This window comes from Plectropomus leopardus, chromosome 8 (genome assembly GCF_008729295.1).
Source record: "Plectropomus leopardus isolate mb chromosome 8, YSFRI_Pleo_2.0, whole genome shotgun sequence".
Classification (NCBI taxonomy): Eukaryota; Metazoa; Chordata; class Actinopteri; order Perciformes; family Serranidae; genus Plectropomus; species Plectropomus leopardus.
The window spans coordinates 24607627-24627085 of NC_056470.1; positions in this window are offsets into that span (position 1 = coordinate 24607627).

A 19459-nucleotide genomic window follows, 5' to 3' on the forward strand; every position below is an offset into this window, starting at 1 on the left:
TATTACTGTATTAAAATCTGACTGTACACTTCAAAACATCAGATATTTCTTCAAACAGGGGCGTAGATTTTGTTTTTATATTTAAAGGGGCCATGTGGTGGGGAGGTTCTTTACCAGAAAATTTTAAACATCAAACACTGAATTTCCTGCATTCTGGTTAATTTTTATGCACCGATTTGTACATTTTCTGCATTCATTTACACTGTAAAATCTTAAATTCTTTAAAAAACGCCTTTCTCTTTAAATAATGTAGTATTACCAAAATGTGTGTTTGGTAATGAATTTAATATGCACATGTTCTAAATATTTAGGGTAGCATCTCCCCTGCAATCTATGCCTGTCTTCAAATAATGAATTATTACCAAAATATGTAGAGAAATTAAAATAAAACTCTCCTAAATATAGAATTTAATGCTGATTCCATGTCTATATGAATAAAAATAATCAAATAAAAGATAAAGTAAGGTAAGAAATACATTATTATTAATTATAATTAATTCCCTCAAATGTTTTTAAATTAGTTTTTTTCTGAAACATAGGATCAAATCAATTTAAAATAATAATTTTAAAAACACACACAAAAAACCTTTTATGTCAGTTTACAAAAAAAACCTCCCTTGTGTGTGGGTCCAGCAGTGTGACAGGCCACTGTATGAATCCGCCCTCCATTTTCTCCCTTGCTCTCTCCACTTTTTTTTCTTTTTTTTTTTTAAAAATAACCTACCTTTAAAATCATCGCTGTAACTGCTCGGTAATCTCTGCACAATAATTCTCTGAGCATCTCTCCCTTTCCAGAATGCATTTTCATATTTCTCAACACCACCAGTCTGCAATTTGAGGCCACAAAATGAACTGATTAGCATGATGATTAGTCATTAGTATGCTAATCATAAGCAATTCACATATTTTATTCATATTGTCGCAGACTTGTTTTTCTCCTTCTGCTGAAATTGTGTACACATCCCATTCTACTTTTTTTATTGTAAACATGCTGGTGACGGCTGACAATCTACAGTGAGGATGATGATTTCTCCTTAACATAATGTAACCATTTGTGCATACAATGGATACAGATAAGGTGAATCAAATGATATAATAGCAGAGGTAATACATGTTTCTTCAATCCCCTTTTTGGTTGCTGAAAACTATGACAAAATCAAAATCTACAGCATGAAAGTAACAAACAACAAAAAATAAACCAACAGTAAATTTTTACAAACCCCTTGTTTTGACAGTAAGGCAGCCTTCAACAAGGTATTTAAAATATAAATATGTCTTATTAGGTAATCCCACAATGAGTTACACTGTCAGGAGCCTGAGTGTGCAGCCTCCTTTCTGTTGCTCTCTGCTCTGTGTTTTCATCAGCCTCGAACCGTGATTGCTGCTGTACATTTTCCTGACTTGTGAGAGAGTGTATAACACGGCTGTGGTTGTGCATTGATGATAGAGGGATTGGCATACGTGTATTCTTTTTCACCAAGGGAAGTAATGCATAACTGAATAACTGCTCGCTCAGTATTTCTCTGTAAAGCTTAAATGTAATTTGGACTGCCCTCCCAGGGATGATTGATGAAATTTATCTCACACCTGCACGTGCTGTGCAGAGACACCTGAGACGGCATATAGTGGATGTACACATCTTCTTTTGATGAAGCTGCGGCATTGTGATCCCCACAGCCGCCATATATTCTGAAATCACTTCAAGGCTAGATGCTCCTATTTGTCTGTGCTTCTTTAGTATAGTATTTGTTTAGCATGACCTAAATTGCTGTGAAGTGAGTGCCTCAGCAGCTCTGTCTCGCCTCTCTCTTCCTCCCTCCCTACGTCTCTCTCTCTGTCTCTTTGTATGCCTCCTTTTCTTTTTCACTCTCTCTCTTTCACATACACACAATTTACAAACAAGCAAAACAAGCTGAGAGGACAGTTTTGGGTTTTTCTCTGTTTTTTTTTTTTTTTTTTAAATAACAAACAGCTTTCGCCAGATATTATTTACATGCGTAGTGAAGTATTGTGGGATGCAGGAATCAGTGAGGTGGGCTGGCCAATGATATTTCAGGAAGAGTGAGTGAATCATCTACCAAATTTGTGGAGCATGCTCTGTTTCTCTCCTTGGTGTTTTCTTTCTTTCTGATGTTACCTTCCTGAAGGGATCAACTATGCAAAGAAGTTAAATCCCACGGCTGCAAAAGACTTGCTTTTTTTTCTCTTCTTCTTCCTCCGTTGGGATTCTGATGTAGCATTTGCCAGTCATTCAAAAAGAAATGCCGTTTGCACAAATCCACGGTATTAGACAGCCATGATTTCAGAGACAGCCTAGTTGCAGGTTTAACATGTTTGGCATCAACACATCAACATGCACCAAGCAGGATGGGGACAGGTACTTGTGTCGATCTGTTGACAGCCCTGTGTGACAGCCAGCACACGGTGTGGATTTAGTAAACATATGACCTCCATGATAACCAGTATGGGGGCACTAAATCGCTTCAAATTTTGTACATGTGTTGCTAGGCAACAGCATAATCGGTCTCCGTCTCTCCCTCCTTATATGGCTCTCTACTGGGATTGCTGTGCTGCTATCACTGAAAATGGTTAATTAACTTCTACAAAAAGTCCATTAATGGTGCAGATTAGGCTTCTGAGGGTTAAAAAGCACATCTAGGCTTCGCAGAAATACATGCAAACATACAAATACATGTCTAAGATGAAAAGGGACTTTGAAATGAGTTATCCTTGATCCATACATCTGGCTGTATTCTAGCAGTAAACCACTGTTACATCTAGTTTAAACCACTGATATAAAAAAGAAACATTAGCAATATAAAAATGTTTATGTGGCAGATTGGACACACTGGTTCCATCTCTGATAAACTCATTAACAGAGATAATCTGTTTTGATTGATTCTCAAAATGAGCAAATAATTTAATACAATTACATTCTGTAAAGCCGTCCTCTTAGAAAAAATGTGTGCAGCATAGTCACACACAAAAAGTCTAAATTTTTAATGTTTGTATGTGCAAAGACTTTACAACACGCACACACACAATTTTTTTTACATTTTATACAGATAAAAAGCTGAAATATTAATGATACTTGGCTGATACTTTTACTCAATATTTCTTTACTGTAAACAATGTAAAAATGGACTGAACCTTAAAATTTAAAGAAATATATAGAAATTCATAAATATTTGAAATGTATACAATATATATGTACAGAGACGTCGGAATTTAAGATATACAAAGAAGTGTACTAAAATTTTCATTAATTGCAGGTACATTCACTAACAAATTATATTTGATTAAATTAATTGGTTCCAATAACATAAAATTTATATTTAGAAATTTCACCACAGAATTTATTCACCTTTTTCAATTGTTTTCAACTTCTAATATAGGCGTTAGTGGTGGTTATTGGCGTCATAGATACAGGTTAGAGGGCTCCTGCTACACCGACTGGCATGTTTAAAATGCCATTATCAGCCACTCAATGACTGTTTTTTTTACATGTATTTGATTTGAATCTCATCATTGGGAGATGGAGGGATGGAGTGGACGATGGATGGCATGACATACAGGCAAGACGCCTGCCAAGCTTTAGGCCACTGTTCTAAACCAACAACCAACGTTGCTGTTTGTTGGTCGAGGCATCGAGATGGCTGGCAAGCTGCAGAAAGACATTGAGGCAATTCCTTTAGCATTTGTGCCCCCAAACATGGGTATTTTTCAACAACACATCAAGGCTTTTCCAGCAGCGTTTCTGTCTCGAAATCTGGTGCTTTTTAGTGTCACATTGAAGGGTTTCCAGAAGTGTTTCTGCCCCTAAACATGTTTTTTTTTTTTTTTTTTTTTTTTTTTTTTTTAGCAAGCTGTAGCTGCATTTCAGGTTTTTGAGCCCCAAATGTGTGGGGTTTTTTTCCAGCAACAAACTGAGATGTTGTTAGCAGCATTTTTGCCCCCAGATGTGAATGTTGTCGTAGCAAGTTGTTGCTGTATTTTTCTAGTGGCATTTGCTTCCCCAAACACACATTTTCTAGTGACACTTTTCAGCTGCTTTTGTGCCACCAAATGTGGATGTTTTAGGCTAAAGCATGATCTTTTCCTAACCATAACAATAAGTGGTTTTTGTGCCTAAACATAATCACGTGTTAACCACTGTGTTGTCTTAACATGCTAGTTGGTGTAGCAGGAGTCTTCTAACCTTTATCTATAATGCTGATAACCACTAAAAACACCTATTTGATAGGGTGATAACATACTAAATGAATAATTTGTTAGAGATTTGTGTCATGCACAGTGAGATGAATCTTATCATGTCTGCCATTTAATTTTTTTTAAATGTCATCAGTTTTCTAAAAATAAGTGGCTGTATATCTTGTTGCCTAATTTCTCAGTTAAAGGTAAATTGGATTGAAATTTATGATGTAAGATTTGTTCATATTCTCCCCTTTTTCCAAATTTACCCTCTAACAGTTACGTCTATGCAGTACATAAATGCTTCTAGTGTTTTAATTTATGTCATTTTTATGCTGTATTATTTGTATACTGAATATTTACTGTTGACCTCCACCCTGATGCCTTCCCTCCCCAAATCATTTCGGGCAAAATAAGTAACAAAACACATTTTGGTGTCTGTGTATGTTAGGTTTGTCTCCAGTAAGCACATAAGTTCAATGGTGGAGAGAAGTAGACAACAATCTTCCACAGTTTATTAAACTGAGGATCACTTCAATCAAATGTCTAAAACCTTTGAATTTCTGCAAAGAAAGCCCATCTCCACCAAGGTCAGCCTCAGCACTGGCACTGAACCTGAGCGCTGCTACTGCAGCCCCTTTTGTCTGATGTTACTTTCTTTTTATATTTCCTTATCTAGAATAAATTATACCCAGCTGAGGTGCTTTCAGTGATGCACTTGTGTGGATTCAAAGCTCGGACTTAGATGTTGATGGTTACTGTGTTTGCTAATTTTAAAGGAATAATGGCTGGTTCCTCTGAATTATGAAAACTGAAGTGTTCTATACACCATGCCTACTTGAAATTACATAGATATTTGAGACAAACTGCGTAGTTTTTTCGATCTCTACCTCAACTAATGCTCATAAAACGCTTCAGCAATGTGACTAAGTAAATGTCAGTGTATCAAAGGTACAGCACTGGATAATAACTAGAAGCACACTCCAGAATTTAATTGCATTCTTGTTAAACTGCTCTTTCTGTAATTAAGAGTTGCATTTCAGCTCCCATAATTCTTTGCTTGGTGCCTTGTCCTTTTTACAAGCAGAGTTACAGTTTATAGATAGAAAATAAAAGGATTAAAACAATTCCATTACAAATAAATGAAAATTAGATTGCAGATGATATGGGGGGAAATTGATTTACTGTAATATTACTGAATGTTAACTGAAGTGAAACTGAGATAAAACACACATAAGGGTTATAGCTACAGTGATAAGGATTACATTTAAAAAAATACCGTCAATACACTAGCAATAATTTTACATTTAACTTCACATTGTGCAGATTTAAAGGCAAAGTAATCCATACGCTATAATGTGGAGGTTTTACGCTTGCATTGAGAAATCAGTCTGCATGTTGTAGTGCAGAAAAGATGTGTGTCATGCAACACTTTTATGAAATACATTTCAGAATATCTTGGTTATAATTTAAAAGTTAGTTTTGCAGGTTTTTATTTTAGATTTGGCAGCACTGAAGTTATATGTTACTCTGGACAACTGGCTCATCAGATATTGCACACCTGAGCAGTCACCACAGAAAACGAGACAGCCGTTTCAGTGCACATAAAACATGTCTGCGTCAGGGAAAAGTGTGTGGAGTGAAGGGAGACGAAGGGGTCCAACATCAGCATCACCAAATAGGGAGGGAGCCAAGACATGGAGCTCTTTAAATGCAAGCTTTGACAGAAGCCTGCAATCCTTTCTCACCACACTGCCCCTGCTAATCCTCTCCATTCAGCCACATCACTATGGAAACTGACTGGATGTGTCACCCTTGCCGCCGAACTTGTGCCATGCAGCCACGTCCGCCACTGACACGCAGGTTGTGCAGTTAAATGCCTCCTGATCGCCGTTCCACAACATGTCTTCATGCAGTGACATTATTGGCTATTAGCGTCTGCCATATTGACGCAGGACTTTTAGGTTAATGTGCTTTAAAATCTGGAAGATGGCTCCAGGAGAGACAATAAGCTCAAAGCTGTGCACGAGTAAGCGCTTCAGCCTTTACAAGAAAAACTTGTGGCCGGGAGTTTGAGGTGCATGAAGCAAATTTCATATTCCTGCGCCTGCTACCTATTTCATTTCTTTGCCTTTCCTCTGGCAAAATTGCAGGAGAATATTTGTCATGGTTTTAAAAGGTTTATCAGCTTCAAAGCTGAGGGAGCTGGTCGTCCAACCCATCAGTGAGACCACGCAATCCTTCCAGCACTGACAAGAATGGGTTAGAGCATGTGGACAAAATTCCCCAGCTAAGCTCCCAATTCAGAGCTTTAACATAAAGCTTGGAGAAGCAAATTTGCATTTGCCATTGACGTCAGCTTTAATCCATCCCAAACCACTTCTTCAACCCCCTCAACATCTTGGCGAGCTTCAGTAATTGCTAATTGAAGAGGGAAAAAATGGTTATAATCACTAACTCCATCAGCCCGGTCAGCGCTAACACTGTTAGCCTGAGATAAGCTGGAATCAGCTGGAGCCCACAGGTAAATACGACCTTAGTGAAAACAAAGCCTGTACACGCATCCTAAGATAGTTAAAGCCTTCAGAGATAAGCCAAGCAACCTAATCATACCCACATTTATTTAGCTTGTTGTTGTCATCTTACATCTGTTCATAAAAATGTCAAACGCATGCCCAGGACATGAATTACCTGCCTCGGTGAGTTTTTGTCCCAAAGGTTGGTAGCACTGCTCAACTTTGCATGTTGCAGCCATCATGTGTTTAAGTACATGTTCTTCTGAGCTTCAGTATTTGCAGTTATAAATACATTGGTAGATACCTAGTTAGTACAAGTTGCTGCAGCCTAAAGAGGACTCTTCAAGCGGCTTATTTTGTCAGGGATTTTGCTGAGGTTGATATGAAACAGAGAAGAGCGGGACATCCTTGTATAGGAGTGCAGCTTCTCCCATGGGTTTGGGATTTTCATTGGATAAGTGACTTGAAACGACCCATCGATTATTGCAGGTTTGAGCCCTTTTCTATGATTACAATCTAGTTCCATGATCTGATGTGAATCAAACATTTTTATTTACTTGTCATCAGCGTTATTTGATAGATATGTTCCAAACACTGTCAAAAGACTGTTTTCTTCTTTTGACTCATCCACATCATCTGATAACATATCCAGTGTTTTTGTTAGGAGATATTAACTATAAGAGTGTGGGAAGAGAGGCACCATCTAGCTCACCTGGTAGAGTATGCACTCTGTACAGTCTGAGGGTCAGATTCGAACCCACGGCAGTCTACAGCTATCCTATCAGTAAAGGTGAGAATACCCAAAAGCGAGTTAATGATGAGAAATAGGTTAAAACTACTTCTTAACTCCTTGAAACTAGTTGGTTAGTCCACACCATAGACTGTATAAATAATGGATGTCGCTACTGAGATGTCACCCAGTGGTGTGTGGATTGCCAATTTTTTTCAAGTTTGGTATTTTGGTCATGCCATCTTAATTTTTTGGAGTCAGATGTGACAGTACTTGTACGAGAGGATGGATCTGAATCATAGACTGCAGAGACGTCTCACAGACAGCCTGTCACTCAAGCAGCCCACCCTTAAATTTGCATAACTTTTGGCCCCAATAAAAATGTAAATAGGTGAGTTGTATAAAAATGTATCCCCTGCACAGTTGTCATGGATATTGAAATTAGCTATGCAGACCAAAACTGTTTTTGTACCAGGCTGTAAACATGTTTATTTTTGTTGTAAAGTTGGGCATTTTAACATTGGGGTCTATAAGGATTGACCAGCCTCAGGTGGCCATTAAAGGAACTGCAGTTTTGGCATTTGCTCATTGGCTTCTTGTTTCATCCTTGGGGGTGTCTGCTCGGTCAACACCTCAGTCCAGCCAGTGCTGGTGAATGTCTCCCTGTCTTTATTTAGGCCATTCACCTTAAAAACATGTCTCACTGAACCACTCGTCGCAAACAAGTCACATGATCCAGTCCATGGTCATGCTGAGATCATTTTCATGACTCTCTGCCTCTGCAAATGGCCCGGTATTCAAGGTTTACCTTCCAACTTACTTTTTTTTCTTTGTGCCTGTGTTTGTTTTTTTTAAGGCAATGTATGAAAAATGTGCATCACCGATTAGGTGTTAAGAAATATCTAAGTAGCTAGCTAACTTTATTAGGGTCACATATAAAGGGAGCGTAATTGGCTGTTCCAATTGGCCTGAGACACACTCTAACAGTATACGATTGTCAAACTGAGTCAAACTGAGGTATTTTGTTTTTAAATAAATATTTTAACTAAATTTCACAAAAAAAAGATTATTAAGAATGTGATTTTCAAAATAATTGGATTCACTATTACATCCCATAACAAAAGATAAAACAAATACAAACTATCCATCATTTTAGTAATTTTTATGACTTTCATTCATCTCAGAACACTGTTATTTTACTTTCCACCATGATTCACTTCAAAGTTGTTGAATATGGTGTGCCACGCCCCTGGAAGTGTTGTCATAGCCACAGAACCTATATTTTTTAATCACATGCTTGCTTATGATGAGCTAAGTGTTGATTTTTAATAATATGGAAGTACTCACACAAAAAAGATACAAATGATAAAACTCAACTGTCCCACTTTTCACACAAAGAATGTTAAATAAAAGGTCCGTATCACTTCCCCAGAATTAATTGTCATTTGTGTAACACATCAGCAAACAGCTAACAATGAAATAAATAAATAATGTCCTTGATTAATGATTCATAAGTCATTTGTTCTTACTAATTCACATCTAGCGGTGCAACAGTCAGCACTATTTTAACTTTTATGAGGGTATGTTAGGGTTGCTGTTAAAACATACCGAGTTGATTAAGTCTCAGTGGGAAAAGTAACATCGACTGATCTGTTTGGCCAATTAAAACCTTAAGAAATGAAAATTATAAAAGTATTTTAGGCAAAATCATCTTTTTTGCAGCTGCAGGAAAACTTCCTGGACAGAGACACACAATGAAATTTGAATTTTTCTTACATTTATTCAGCTCTTTAAAGAAAATATAGGAAGGATCAAGTTTCACACACATTTATAAAACCAGTTCTGTACTATGTCTCCAGTGTAAAGACATATAATTTTAAGGTTTTAGGTAATTATAAAGGTAACTGCATGAGATATCCCTGAGGATGTAGAATGATATATGATCTCTTGATAAATTAAAAAATGATCACTGGTGCTGGATTCTGTTATATTTATGAGCACTAAAACTGTCCTCACCAGCTGTCCTTTGTGTCATCTGCCATGAGGCTAAGGTGGCCACTGTCTTCAAGGACAATTAAAGATTTGATATAGCTGTCATGTGGTGTGGAGCAGGTGGACCCAAAAAAGCAAGAGACAGCAGGCAACAGAAACTCAAATAGATCACGCTCTCTTCAAGGCTGGTGCAGGGTAAAAGCAAGCTCACGAAAAAAAAAAACAAGAGAACTAACACAAACTGGTCTGAAGAGGGGATAGAGTACAGGTGGACAAATGGGCAGAGAAATCCAGGTGAGGGGAGTAAGGTAATTAGAGGAGAGAAAAGAACAGGCGGGGAGCTGATTGACTCGGAGAAACTGTGGAGCAGGGAAGGACTAACAAGGCTGATTCAGTGAAGGTGTGTAGATGAGCAAATGAGAGAAAGGCCGCACAGGAACAAAGGAGGGGACAGTTGTCTTAAAAATAAACTGATAGTGTAAGAACAAAGATAGACTAACTAATAAGGGCAGCTTACATGGGTCTATTACAGACACTCAGTCTACTCTTTTCTGTCTGAAGGCACCACATCAGTCTGTGACAACAGCGGTGAGTCCTGTACATATAAACTCTACAGAACATAACATCAGCATATAGAGTTAAGCAATATTACATGAGAGGGTGTGCTTTAACGTCATTTGAGCAAAATTCATGACATGTTGTTATCTAACGAAATATTCTGATTCATTCTGCTTCGTGATGGCATTTAGCTTTTCAAAAACAACATTTTCACTGCTGTCCCAATCACTTAGCCTATCTTTCCCATCATACTTAAATATGACTGAGTAGTTTTTAGTTTGCAGTTATTTTTTGTTTTTTTCATACACGCATGCAAATGTCACTTTTTGTCAGTGTTTATGATGTGTCTGTTCAGAAGACGGTGGTTATTCTGGTTATTTTCATCTTCGTGTTAGATTATGGTTTACACCATTACTGATTTGGATGTTACTTTTCATTTGGTCAGGTCCATTTAACATTTACTGTTATCACTTTGTGATGTAGTGAAGTTGATGTCCATTGTTACTGTTATTTTGTGCTTGAATTGGTATGATAATCAAATTATTTATTCAATAGCTATGATTAAGAAAATGTGGAGTAATACCTTCAGTGATGAGGAAGGTGTGCTGTCTTGCAAATTTGAGCATGTTCTAAATGCTTTGTGGACCAATCAGTTTGCTTGGTCGGAACAATTTGTTGTATAATCAAAGTTTCAGGACTTGAAAAAATTGCAAGTATCAACCATAGATTGGACAGAAAATTTTGACATGATTACGGTGCAATTTATCCAGATTTCTCGGTAATCCTTCCAACTGTTGTTGAGACGTGTGAAATGAGAAATGTGACGCTTGTTGGACCATTAGAGGAAAATTTCAGGAATTAAGACAGTTATCATCTGAGAGCAACATATTGTCCTCCCAACCTGTCAATATTGGCACTTAGACAGTGGACTTTCACGTCTATGTATGATGTGAACGGTATCGACGGCGTGTTAATTACATGCATTGTGTCCTTTCAAAATACACTTTCGTTTTAACAAGAAATCTACAGTTTCTGCTCGTTAGATGCAAATAGTCTTTTTCAAAATAAACTTACACCGTTGGTCAGATGCCTCATATTTTCGTTTTTTTTCCTTGTGCAACAAAAGCATGTTAGGTTTAGGCAACAAAAAGGACACAGTTAGGTTTAGAAAAAACATCATGGTTTGGCTCACTCAAACTGGAAGCGAACAGCGGGCTCCCAGGTGAAGGTCCAGGGTTTCTTGGACCTATCCATGTCCCTTCCTGCCTGCCCTTTCGAGACTTTTCAGGGTCTTATATCACATTGTTAATCATATCGCAGCAAAAGGTGCCTTTGTGCGTCTCTGTCTGACGCCAAAATCAATCACCAAGCTGTGGTATTTGGGAAACATGAATGTATGTACAAAATTTCATAGCATTCCATTGAGCAAATGTTGAGATATTACGCAGAGTAAGTGAAAAAGCTTTGACCTTCTGGTGGCCCTTTAGGATTCTTCCTCTGGGGACTCTGGATATCTGTAGACACATGATATCAATTTTCAATATTAATTTTTTGCAATCTTTTTGATATGTGTTTCGAAATTTCAGTCTTGACCAACGTAGTGGACTAGCTGACTGGAACTGCTAATTCTGATTCTATATCCCTGAATTTCAGCATTCTGTTCACATGTTATGGTTATCTAAATACCTTCAGAAGCTACCTGCCACATCTGTAGGATTTCTCTCTACTAATAGTATCCAAAATACAAGATACATAACAGAATGTAAGAAACACTCAAAGGAAACACACACACACACACACACACACACACACACACACACACACACATTTGCCTCTAAACACAGTAGGTAATCAGGCTTCTGATGTAAAAATTTGGGAACAATCATCTGCCTTTACAGGCACACACAGTTCAGTATCATTAGCTTATAGAGTAAACAAATTCCAGAAATGTATATAATTTGGCCAAGAGGTGACATAAAGAGAGAACTGCAGAAGACCACAAACAGAGCCCTGAGGTACTCCATATTTCACATTAAAAAATGTATTTATAGTATTACTATAGGAAGCACACTGTGCTTTTTCAGTAAGACTTGAACCACGCAAGAGTCAGACCAAATTGATTTTCCAGTCGGTCTAGTATGAGGTAATCCCATGTCCCTACTTTTCAATGAGTTCTTTGACTTTCCAACAAAAGGAAATGCTGATGACAGTCACTTTATACATGAGGTTTTGCCTCCGGGGCTGCCTGACCCCTTGAGCCCTCGGCCTGTGTTTAAGAGGCCTGTTCAGTATCCATGCTTAGCCATGAGGCTGCTATAATTGCATTGTAAGAAAAAAAAAGAATCCAGTTGACTCATCACACAAGCAGTGTTTAAATACTGGTGTATTTTTTTCAAAATGGGCTACAGCAGATTGTTTGCTGGTGCATTTTGAGGCTGAAAGAGTAAAATCTGAACAAAACCAGCTGAAAAAAACAGGAAGAAATTGTCAGATTCATGACAATGATTATTTAAAACTTTCCATGTTTGGATTTGCACCTGCACAGTAATGGACAAAACAGGAAACTAGCAAAGTTGTTATTATATCATTGATGCAACATTGCAACAACCATCAGCAGCCTATGGGAGACAGCTATCTAGTTTCAAACTGTTTACTATAACTACAGTGAGGGGCAAATTGACAAACAAATGCACAGGTTTTTTTTTGGCTGCTAAACCTGAACAAGACAAAAGGAAACTGTCTAATTCTCAGAGCAATCTCAAAGGGTAAAATGCCAAGAAAATAGCATCTTGGTGCTCCTGTCCTATTTGCATGTATTTAAATAAGGTAATATGTATTCATCTGGCACAATACTGAACCCTTTCGATGCAAATTAGAATCATTGCAAAAAAAGGAAAGTCCAGTTTACAAAGATCAGCACCAATAGCCACACTCAGTTACAGGGAAATTATTAGCGCCTTCAGAGAGTTGGTGGTAACTGAAGCACATTTGTAAGGGGTGCCATGCCCAGCACTGACCCAGATATGGTTTCTCGCTGTCACGTTGAACTTCTTTGCCTGAAGTTTGAGGAATGCCTTTGCACCTCATTGGCCAGGACCTATAGCTGGCGGTCTAAAAACGTTACTTTTCTTTTTCTGTTCTGTCTGGCACCACCAGTAGATTGTGTACATAAAAGGCTAACTTATTTTTTGTGTTTGTTTGATTGTAAGGTTCATTAGTGCACTTCTGGCCCACACTGGTGCACTGCTTGTCTCTCTCCAGAGACGCTTGCTGCGTATTTATCAATTTGATACATAAGAGTGCTGTAAACTTACCAAATTTGTTAGATTTATCACTCTTCAGCCTCCACTAAAGGAGAACCATGACTTTCCGTTCTTCTTCATGTGCTTTGGCTGTGAGTTGTGTCTAACTTGCCTCTCCCATGTCTCCCCATGGCCCAGTAAACTGCACGAAGTAAACCACATTTTATTTCGAGAGCACTGGATTTACCATGGGCATTGACCAGTGGCAGACTGGAAAATTGATTTAAAGTTGCCGAATTAATCAGTGTGATGAGTGTTTTAGCACATGGACAGATTTTGCATTTGGGGCTTTTTCCACTGGGGGCTACCAAGTTTCAGAGTTTTTGGACATTTGTCAGCATCTATTTTCTCTTTGCTTTAAAACACCCACTTCTTATAGCTCTCTTCTCCTGCTTTGCTTTTTCCTCTAACAGATCCCCTTATATTTCTATTTTTGAACATCCTTCAGGTTGTGTGCTTCTTTACACCTAAATAGCAACTTATTTTGTTTAACAGGATTGTTAGTTCTTTTTTCGTCTCCTTGTGCACAGCATTTTGTGGATTCTGTTAAAGCAGAAATATTTTGCATGTAAGTGCAAATGCATTTGCACTTAGAGGTGGACAAATTTAAGTATGCAGGATAAATGCAAGACCCCAGAGCCATTTTTGGACACAGACACATTTGCACTAGAGGTGCATTTGCACCAAGAACTGACCTTTTGAATTCTAGTGTGTTTTCTTTCTTGTATGAAGCTACTGACAGAGGGAAATGACGCTGTTTAACCTTTTGCACTGCGTTGGGATAAAGAACATAGATCGCAATTTGCTTTATGCGAGAAGCTGTGGAGATGTGTTAATACGCTGCTGTCACTGTTAGACATGACATACATGAAGACAAACCCAGAGGTTGTAATTGCGTGCTACATGTCTGCTGGTGTGTGTGTGTGTTGTTGTACGTATATCCACATCTAGAGAGGGCAAACAAGCTTGTATAATATACCCAATGTAAGTGTGTGTGTGTTTCAGTGGAAACATAAATGATCATTGCCGTGCATGAGCAGTGTGATGCAACACCTCCAATGTATCCATCTCCTAAAATGGGACAGATGCATGAGCAAGAGATGAAGTCACTTAATTTAGTTGTTGGCAATGGCATCAGGAAACATTGACCTTTCGTTGGTTCCTTGAGGCCAATAAGTGAGTCACATGACAGCCGGATATTTACAGTGCCTCCTGTCACTGGCCTTGTCAAATCACAGCACACTTCACTGAAGCCTAGTAGGCCCCTAGGCTGGACTTCAGCTATGCAGACAGATGCAAAGGTGTTTTTTTTTCTCCCGTATTTTAGCCCGAGCGTACTGCAACCCCAAATAACACGGAAGAATACGAGGGCATGAGGGGATGTGCGTGTATGTTACTGTGTGTTTGTGACAGTTTGTGTGAGCGTGTTTGAACATAAAAGCAGCAGGGAGAGAGAGAGACATACAAAGGGAGACACAGACTGTCTGCAGGACCAATGAATTTCAGGCCAATTTATCTTATGAATGAGCTTCTGGAGGGCATTCATCCCCAGACATTTCCATGAATTCTATAACAAATAAAACTGCACTTCTGGACACACATCTCACAGAGGGAAAAGATGGAATCGTCCAAAGACCACACAGAGGATTGTCTTTCTCCAGCTGTTTGACTTGTAAGATTAAACACGACACGGAGTCCACTACTCTGAATCACTTCAAATCTTTGTATGGACAGAAATTCAGATCTGTTGTTGTGGCAGACCTCACAGTCTGACATGCCTCTACTTGCTACCAAGGCTGAACTACTGTTGCAGTACTGTTCAGCCAGTTAGCTATACAGCTCATGTGCATCTGCCGAACTGGGCAGGAAAATAATAAACAACAATGCAGTGCAATAGAGACAATTTAAAGCTGTGGCCAGCTGGTTTAGCATGCTCTTTTCAGTAGATAGCTGCAACACAGTAAATACAATACATACCATGAAAACTGTTACTTTTTCTCCAAAAACAGTGTGATTTCCTCTCCTAGCTAATTTCCTTTTCTGACCAAAAGCAAAAATAATTAATAATTTCATTGGGATGGCACATTTTCCTCTCTCACATTCAAATTTCACAGTGCAGGCCGAGTACATTGATGTATTGTGACTCACCTGGTGCAGCTTTAATGCTGACTGTCTGTTTGAGGCTCTGACAGTATCCCAGTTTCAGAGTCATTTCAAACAATTTCTCTTGGACACAACACACAGAACACAGATCAGCGCTGGCCAATAGCAAATACTGTACCAGGACCGAAATACAGTTACCTTACCCTTTTTATGAGGGCAAGAGTTCACAGTGATGCAAGCTGCTCTGTGAGGTTGTTCTTCAGCACATTGATGCTTTGAGCGAAATGCTAAAAACAGAATGCTCTCATTGAAAAGTTAAACCTGCTGGTGGTGCCAGTGTAAAGGTCAGAGTGGTCCTCAACGTCAATAGGGTTCATCTTCTGGGAAGCAAAAGCAAATTAGTTACTCTGTAAGGGGTCTCCTGCCATGCATTTTCAAATAGGAGCCTTTATACCTGTAGATGACTATGGTTTTTATATGAATGAATGAATGAATATTTCACATGTAAGGATGTTACTGTAGATGAAAACCAAGGCTCTTCATCACCATTCTCCACAATCTCAGTGCAAAAATGCTGTATCTCAACTTTGATTTTGCTCAGAGAGGCAGCTGGCAATCTGAAAGTTGGGTGACAACAGTTGCAAAAGTGGAAACTGTGACCCGCTTTCTCTCAATATACTCACTCAATAGAGCTAACTTTTAAAGTGTAGTAATGCTGAAGTTATACCGCTGTTCGTTTTACTTAGGAATGTCTGAAACATTGTCAGAAACCCTGAGGGCCTGCAGATTCCATTTCAGAGAGCTGCTATTTGAAGGGACGACGGGAAAGCAGAGACACTGTGTGTGTGTGTGTGTGTGTGTGTGTGTGTGTGAGTGTGTGTGGTGTGTGTGTGTGTGTGTGTGTGAGAGAGAGAGAGAGAGAGAGAGAGAGAGAGAGAGTTGTGTGTGTGTCTGTGTGCGCACGCAGAGGGATTTTTTTTTAACAAGACAGGCAACTCTTGTTATCGGCGACATTCATAATGGTTTGAAAAGCCAAGTTATTGTATTCAGTTATTATACTTGTTCTACACCTTTAAGCCTTGTGTTTTGTAGCTATTTACTTTGCAACAAAAAACATAATAATTTAAAGAAAAGGTCATATCTGCATAGGCAATATCTTCTTTTCTTTTAAACTTATTAAAACTCCATATGCAAAACTCTTCCCTTTTGTGAACTGGGCTTGTACTTTTGATGTAGGTGACAAAATGCAGAAATGAGGGAAATATTCATGCCATATGTATTAAATGAACTATTCATGGACAAATACAGTATAAGTCTTTTTTATTTGATGAAAAGTCATTTACAGACAAAAAGAAATAAACAGCATGTTATCCTACTGGAAACTAATTCAATTATTAGAGATAATTGGGTTGGGTTAATTGGGTTCTTATATTGAAAACAACTGTCTAACAACTGTCTAACAGAAATCCAAAAATGCATTTGGTATTCGGGAGGATAGTGCTATGTAAATAGTAGTTAACACCAATCACAGATATATAGAGCACATAAAAAACCATTGTACCAGGTTTTATAGGCAGAATCTCTGAGACCAACGAGGCCAACTAGACCACATATGTAAGTTCTGCGGTGGACTTGTGAAACATGATCGGTAAACTGGGGTTAATTAGCCCACCATGATGTCATTTTTGTTTTGAGTTTTTCTTCACTTATAAAATATATATAATGTGTCATTCTATATTTGTTGGTGTATGCTTTTCTTATCTGCAATGATACAATGTCTTAATGTTGAGCAGTGATGCTCTTAACTGACCTTTACTGCTTTGACACACCTGTATGTATCTCCATTTATCAATGTTTCATCTGGGTATGAATGACCCTAATCAGAAATCACTAATATAACTTCATCTCATTGGAGACAACAACACACACCAGAATACTGTGTGACTACATATATGCAGAGAGACTTACATTTGCAGAAAATGTGACCTCTCATGTGTGTATTGACATTAATTAACCCTTTGAAGCCTGGAGCTATAATCTCTTTTCTTGTGCTGCTTTCAGATACCTTTCACAAGTATTTCAACCTTTGAACCCGGATCCTACTGGTGCAATTCCATTAAAAAAACAGTGGGGAAAAAGACAATCAGCAACTTGGTAAGAAATGTTCCACAAATTGTAAGAAATTAGCAGTTTTAGAAAATTATTTTTTAAAAGCTAGGGAAAAATGATGTCGGGGGGGGGGGGATTAATGTAAAAAATTATGATTTTATGCACTTTTTCCAGGGCATTTCCATGTAGGTGCTTTTTGTTTTTTTTTTGTTTTTTTTGTTGTTTTTTTTTTTTTACTGTTTTTTGTGCTTTAAAATTATTAATTTTCTTGTACTTTTTACTAACTACTAATTTCTCGCTTTTGGGTCATTTCCTCTTTCGTTACTCATTGCCTTCTCCCCGTGTTTTAGAAGGATATCTAGACAATTTGCTCTGGTTTCAAAGGGTTAATATAAAAAATAACTGTAGACATGGTTAGATTAATAGTCAGCAGTAACTATAGCATTCATTATTGAGCCAAAAGAGAAAGCTTTACAGGCATTTTTCCTTTTCTCATGGCATATCAACAATTTTTTCAACACTGCCATTGCAAACCATGTTTGATGATAAATCTCAAGACAGAGTCTTGACCGCTCTTTTTACTGCCACATAGAAGAAACACATTTTCTCTCTTGCTTGAAGGGAACTTCTCCTGCCATACATCTCAGAGGAAATCTTTTCTGGGTGTCTCATACACTATTATAGAGGTTGGAAGGCGGGGAGGAAAGGGGGAGGAGGGTTCGGGTAGAAAGGGTGGTAGGAGACTTGGTGGTCCAGTGGACTGGAAAACGCTGCCCCCTGGCAGAGAGTTAGTGCGTGGCTCTATCGGCGCTGGAGCTAATGTGGCCACTGGCTCATTAGAGCTCTGATGTAAGGAACACTGCGTAACTCCAAGTGCCTTGGCGCAAAGTGTTTCAGAAAGAAACCACTGAACGCAGTGATGCAAAGTAAAGACTACCCTCTCCCTCATCTCTAAAGATAAATTCCTCAATTTGGGTTAGACATTGTCACCGATCAGACATTGGGCCGCTCTGATAAAGCACTCAGTGGACGGGCAGAGATGCTTTTGTGGTGAAAAACACTGTATCATTCAGTCACATGCAGCACATTCACAGCCTGCCACAACAGGAGCTGCTGACAGGTTGGTCATCAATGAAAGGAGGCAGAGAGTGGGAAATGGATGGAGAGAGGGAAGAGAGGAAAGAATAGAGAGAAAGAAAGGCTGGCAGGCTCCGCTCCCCTCCTCCCCTCGGCAATCAAGGAGGTGAGGACACAGAGGGGAGGAGGAGGAGAGAGCGTAGGACCTATGCTTCAAGCTCAGCTGCACGTCAACCCAATCATTATATCACACGAGTATTTAAATTTACATGATGTATGCTGTGTATAGTAGTAGATCTTCACAAACGTAGTCCAGCTGATTCAGTACAGCCAGCATGAGATGTTTCGCCCCGGGCATTTTTACTTATTGTGCACTTGGAATCTATAATGTTTTCTGCAGGAGAAGATTTTGGTTGATGATGGAAATTTTCAAGCCAGTCAGATAACTATTATTATGTTAAGTAGGATTCACAAGCGCAGCGTGCGTGCTCATGCAACTTCAAAACATTTCACATCACCTGGTTAGATGTATAAAAGGATTGAAGGCAGTGTATTCCAGCCTGAGATAGGAAATGAAATCATTTGGACTTGTGGGTTTAATAAATTTGCATGAATGGCTCTGGAACACAAATAACCATTGTTAACCCTGATTGTGACCCCCATATGTGTGTGCAATTTTGATGTGAGCGTGTACGCGTATGAGAGGCAAAGAATAGAAAATAATACAGTCACTCTGAGGACAAAATGTGGTGGCAGGGAGGCAGAGAGGGAGGTGGAGGGGGAAATAGCCCCGCTCATCTCCTCTCATTTTCTGCCCGCTTCTACCCAGCAGAGTTTCTATGGCAACCCCTCAAAAAGCGGTGTGCGGTGAATTGTGGATT